This window comes from Lathyrus oleraceus, chromosome 5 (genome assembly GCF_024323335.1).
Source record: "Lathyrus oleraceus cultivar Zhongwan6 chromosome 5, CAAS_Psat_ZW6_1.0, whole genome shotgun sequence".
NCBI classification, from domain to species: domain Eukaryota; kingdom Viridiplantae; phylum Streptophyta; class Magnoliopsida; order Fabales; family Fabaceae; genus Lathyrus; species Lathyrus oleraceus.
Window position 1 is genome coordinate 298559160 of NC_066583.1, and position 6442 is coordinate 298565601.

At 32.2% G+C, this 6442-nt stretch overlaps 1 long non-coding RNA gene across 1 annotated transcript; it reads left to right on the plus strand.

Moving 5' to 3' along the window:
* The first annotated feature begins 4732 nt into the window (after window positions 1-4732).
* LOC127084096 (uncharacterized) lies at window positions 4733-6009 on the plus strand. Its single transcript, XR_007788619.1, has 2 exons — window positions 4733-5198; window positions 5770-6009. It is a non-coding gene; the product is annotated as an uncharacterized LOC127084096 (long non-coding RNA).
* Window positions 6010-6442: the final 433 nt, after the last annotated feature.

Below are 6442 nucleotides of genomic sequence, written 5' to 3' on the forward strand. Positions count from 1 at the left end.
AGATTGTCATTATGTAAGAGACAAGGTACTTTCAGGTAACCACAAATTTGGTCAAGTCGGAATACCAATTGTCTGATACGTTCACTAAGTCTCTCAAGAGTTTTTGAGTGGATTACATTTGTAACAAGTTTGCCTCATATGACATATATGACCCAACTTAAGGGGGGAGTGTTAAGAATCGATCATCATCAATGTGTATCAATTAAAATTAACTGTATTGATTGTATTATTTTATTGTCTACAACTCATAAGGAATATAAATTTACCCTATTATGATCTCATTAGACACACAATATTATACAAAAAAATACTCTTTCAATAAACTTTTTAGTCACATCAAAACTTTTGAATTTTCTCTTCTCTCTTTTCTACACTTTGACTTTTCATAATATCTTCTCATTTTTCTGTATGTCGAGTTTTCTATGAATACTAAAAAATTCTCTTCAAAAAGATACGGATGATATTCATATCATATTAAAGACGTAATTTTATAGTCGGTCTTAAAGCGTGGAAGCATACCAATAAAGTTTAACTGAGTTGTTTTATACTTAAAACTTTGTGTGATAGTATATTTATATAATTTTAGACAGTGTTGTAAAATATCTTAAGAAAAAGGCTCTAGTATGAGACTCTTGGTAATTTTTTTTTTGTTAACAATATGTTTAAAATTATTTTATTACTAAAATAGTAGAAAACGACTAAAGTTTTTATTTTATATTTTCACTTTCAATTCATGAATTTATGTTGTAAGTATGATGATTGTTCTAATTTCATTGTTCTTCAATTGGCTCAGCTTAACTTAATTTATTTGGCATTAGTAGTAGCATTTGAACTAGAAATAAAGAAGATTTGTAGTGATGACTTTATGATGCAACCAACTTTCTTTTTTGAGTGTTACATGCTGATATAACGTGCTCAGAACATTATATATGCATGATCCTTATTCTTTAGAAACTAAGAATTTAAGAATGCTATAGCCAAACTTTGACACTTTTTGGCTAACTTTGGAACATGGGAGAAGGCATGGGATACCATTCTTTTTTGTTCCATTTACATTGCATCTACCTATAGAATCAAAGCTTTTGCTTTTGTTATTACGTGTTCACATATACGTATCATATTTGTTGCATATATTCTTGGACCTACATTGCATTAGAAGTCAATATAGTTTAGCTTTTTCTCAATTTTATGCACATGAAAATGATATAACTAATTGACAATTTAAATGTTGTATTTTGTGACACAGCATGTGAGTACTCTTCTAACTTTGGCAATCAGCATGTGAATAATATAAACAAGAAATGCACATTACAATATTTAATGTTATTTGTCATGTGGGATCACACTTAGTTTTCTTAGTATTAATAATTGTGACAGTGGAAGCTATAAACTAGATTCTGTGCTTAGTATTCTACCAGCCCACGACAGCCTCACAACAATGTAGTGTCTGTAAATAAGTTTTGACTAGTAAACCACCAAAATGATATGGTCTCAATTTGATCATTACAATATAAATATTTTAATTTAGTATTCTATAAAATGTTTGTTGAATTGTTTGTTATTTTCCTATTATAAAATGTTTGTTGAATTGTTTGTTATTTTCCTATTATAAAATGTTTGTTAAATTGTCTATGTGTGTTCCTATTTACGGTAAATTGTATCACTCTCAACAAATAAGTTTGATGATTAATCTAAAATTTTAGTTAAGTTATTTGGAGATTTTGATTGGTATAATCAAGGGGAATTAGAAGTTTTTAGAATCTCAATTGAATTAATTCAAATTTATAAAATTAGCTTTTAAGATGAGGATTTATCCTCAATTATAAATATATTTTCATTCCACATATTGTCATATATATGTGGTGAGACTATTAACGGAGCTCTTCGCGTCTATCAATATTAGATGAGATACATAGATATAAATGGCGGATGTCCTAAAAGTGGAAAGTTGATAACAAGTGACTTAATTGATCTTGAAGTATTTTAATTATGTAGAAAAATATTTTAATATATTTTAAAGTTGTAATTTACAATACTAGAATTAATTTGTTTAAATAGAGATGAATCTCAATCTAATGGACTTACTTAACGAGCCTCATACAAATAAAATAAAGTAACTATAAATATTACTATTTTTAGTCTAATATTTATAACATTTCTCTTAAAGTTGGTGAATGAATATTAATCGTTTAAAACTTTCAAGTAAGTTGGTTGAATCATTATGTTGGCAAACCATTTATTAATACATTTGTCATTGGATGCCTATAAGGCATGTAGATGATAATTATCAATCCATTATCCAACTTTTTTGATGAAATATCAGTATCGCGTCGCAAAAATTACAGAGTCACCATCGAATTTTATTTATGCCAGAGAAAAGGGAAAATAGCAACAAAACCCCAAAGAGAATGATCTTCACAACCAAGAGCGGATTCAGAAGTCGGTTATGCAAGGGGAAGGTATTAACACCCCTCACATCCATCGTACTCGATGTGAACCACTATGCTTGTATCAATGCGTATGGATGTTGTTTATCTGAATGTTACTTTCTATCGGTTAAAGAGGTGAATGAGAAAAGAAAATAAGTTTTAAATTAGTGTGCTCACCAAGGTTTCGAACCCTTGTGCCTACATATCCTCATTCGTGTAATAAGGAAGTTAGGGCTCCGTAGTTCCGATCACAAAACAAAGTTATTGTTTGATTATTTTTAATGAATAATATTTACATTCACGTTCTACAATCAACTTATTTGTATGCTCGAGCATGTGAGCTTTAAGTGTTTGTTTGTTTGCGGTAGAATGGATGCGCTTAGATCGCACTCTAGCAATTAAACATTACTTGTATACTCACACATGAAGGCTTAAGCTTCGCTCACGGTAGAACGGAAGTAACATGCCCTTCCTGAAAAGGAAGATTTGCAAGGTGCCCCAAGGCAAAAAAAATTGATTTGATTGGTTAGGGGTTGATTTTAGACTTTGAGACAAACATCCAACCCTTGGCTAAGTACGTCCAACAATCTGAATAGTTGGGAGTTGAGATAACAGTTGCATCCTAATCACTCTTTTCAATCCAAAAGGAATTTTTATTGTGAAATGATTTGGCAAGTCCAATCCTTGGTAATTAGAGGGAGACAAGTATCTAACCCTTGGCTAAGTATATCCAACAATCAGAACACCCCGAAGTTGATAGGACAGTGACATCCTAACCACTTTTTTTCTCTCTCAGAGCACCAGATTGAACTCGTTTTATTGTTAGGTGTTTTGAATGAAAGTCAAGCATCAGGCCAAGAGCTAGGTACAATCGACAACCCAAGTACTTGAATGTTGTGTACAAATACATACACCCCACTTTTACTTTCCAGTTTATTGAGAAAAGATTTTGAAAATGCACTTGACATTGGATCAAGTGTTTGGAATTTATTGTGAAAAAGTGTGTGTGAATAATGAAGATAGAGATATAGATAGGGTTGAGAAGTAGAAGTGGTATGAGAGAATGGATAATGATGAAAAGGTACTTATTGTTGGATCAAACACTCTTGTTGCTTTGAAGTGAGTTTAATTTGGAAAACATTTGACGTTGGATCAAGTGTGCTTTTCCTCTTTTGAAAATTATCTTTTTATCGTTTGGGTTTATCTTTTAAGTTAGCATGCATAGAAAACGATAAAAAATATAAACCCTAAGCTATTACACTTGCATGGGATGGGGGTACATGTGACCCACAATGGGGGAATGATACCAAACAATACAAAAGGTAAGAATGAAAACCATATAAGTTACAACCCAAGCACCATGCCTAAAAAAATCAAGTGGCACGGTGTCCTTAATCAATACAAGGCAAATGATGATTAATGATCATAATAGGAAAGTCTCTTGGATTGAACTTGAAGTCTCAATGGTCATGGTAATCACACAAGCAAATGAATTAGTATGGATGAAAACAAATGAGAACAATGCATCAAATGTAAACATGTTCAATGGCAATCATCAATTCACATGGGAATGGATCAATATGGACAATTAATCATAAATGAACCACATGATCAAGGTGAACGAAAATGACCTATACATGGCACATATCCATTAAATTGAAGCTTAAGATATTCAAAAAATTAATGGGCGATTAAATAGAATTAACCATATGTCAAAAATCAATGGGTAATTAAATAGAATTAACCATATGTCAAAAATCAATCTAACATGAATTATGGATCAAATTGACAAGTTGAAATCAACATGTATTAACTCAAATCACATGAACATGAAAATTAGATAAATCATATAGAAATACCACAGCCAACGATTATAATAATCAGCCAAGAAATAAAATGTTCAATTAAAAATGAATTAAAATTCTACAAAAGTTTCTAAGTGAAATTAACAAGTAAATGCCAAATATATCACATTTTTTCATGGTAGCAAATATCAAGATTTATAGTGAAATGTGGTGACAAAATAGTACAAAATAATCAAGAGAAACATGCAAAAAAAAAACAAGAAAAAAGTATTTTAAAAAAGCACAAAAAAGAGGGGCCAACAATCCAAAACAGGATGCAAATAAGGTTCTGGCGCACCTGGGCCCAAAAGGATGGCCCATACCAATTCTACATGCAAGCAGAGGTACACTAGAAAAAACAATATAATGTTAGTAGATTTTGGCCTAAGCCCAACACACCAAGGCCACACGGAATTTCATCATATGCATTGGAAATGGATAAGGCTGAACATTGACACGACAATGAGTTAGCGCTGAGGTGGATAAGTAACTCAAATCACTTAATACCAATTAACGCACGTGCAACATGTTGAAAAGAGAAACTCAGAACAAATAACACAAATGCGGATCTCTCTTCTATCTCATTTCATTTTCTGCTTCTATTTCTCCCTCCGCCATTCCGGAGGCTATCCTCGTCGGCATAAGCACTCCAATTAACAAACTAAAGACAACATCTAACCTATTTTGACGCCCTATATCCGAATCTACCACTAAAATTCCCTAATTCCTCGATAACTTCTCAAATCAAAACAAAATCTTGATGAACCTTAACATGAAAAAATGGAATTAAATCGCATCGGAGGGAAATCGATCCACCCCACATTGGGGCTTTGATTCCCCTCGTGAAGAACTACATTCCTGTAACTAAATTTTGAAAAAACAAAGAAGGTGATTGAAGGCTCACTAGAGCACACATCGGCGTCAGGTACGACTTTCTTGAACTCTTTCTTTGCATTTCAAATCGTCTTCTTCTTCTCCTGTTGATTGTGTTGTTATTCTTGTGTGTGCATTGTGAGTTATGAATCAGCGTGTGTGGTTGTTGATTTGCGAGAGAAGTGAGAGGTGATGAATTCTTGTGAGAGTTTCGAAACTGAGAGTTGAAGATGAATTCGAAGGTGATGCAAAAATCTGGAAAATAAGTTGAAGGAGAATTCAAAGGTGATGCCAAAAATATGGAAAATGAGTTCCCAATTGAAAAATGGTGATTGTTCTATTTATATAGTTTCTGATTTCTATTATGTTCTTCTCAAATTATGTTATAGTTTTTATTCATTTTGTTAGAAGCTTGCGAAGTTTGTTACAAGCCGGTTAGGTTAGTTTGTTGAAAGGTGAAAGTTAGTTACAAAGAGTTAGTTAGGATAAGTTAGTTGGAAGAAGGTTTAGGTTGTGTGAAGTTAAATAGGTTCTAAGTTTCTTGATTGTAGTCAGAAGTGAAATGAAAATTTTGCGAATGTTTTCTGTTTAGACTTTTGAACTGAGTTTTTGTGGTGATGCAGGGTTGTGGTTTCAATGGCTAAGGCAAGGTTGACTTGAGATGTTATCATGGTTCTTAGTTATGATGGATCATGTCATAGTTTTTCTTTGGTCATGAAATTGGATATGGATTTATGAGCTTTGGATCATTAGACTAGTTTTGATCATGTTGGATACTGTTGTAATGGTTTATATTGTGAATTTGAAATTATGTATGGTTATGTAAAAGGTATTTGGAAATTGAATAAATGGAATTTTGTATATGTATGGAATTATTATTGTATGAGATATGAATATTAATGGTTAAATATAATTTGTGTTATAATGTGATGGATTATTGGATTAATGGTGGAAATGTGTATTAGTGTATGATGGTATAAGGAAAATCAATGGTATTTGACTTTAAAATGATAATTGGATCTTTTGAAATGAAAAAAAAAGGCTAAAAGCGGCAAAAATTAGGTAGGTCCAAATGTTGGTCTGACTAGGAAATGGACCTGGTCATGGACCTGACTTTTTGGTCCAAAAGGTGGTCCAACCTAGAAATGGACCAAGCCTCATAATCATGCAAAAACCAATGAAACAATGATTTTAGTATTGGAACATGGTAGAATGATAGAAACATGCCTTATAGGGACAAGGGAGGGTCAACTGACTTTGGTAAACTGATTGACCAAAACGTCAATTATTGATCAA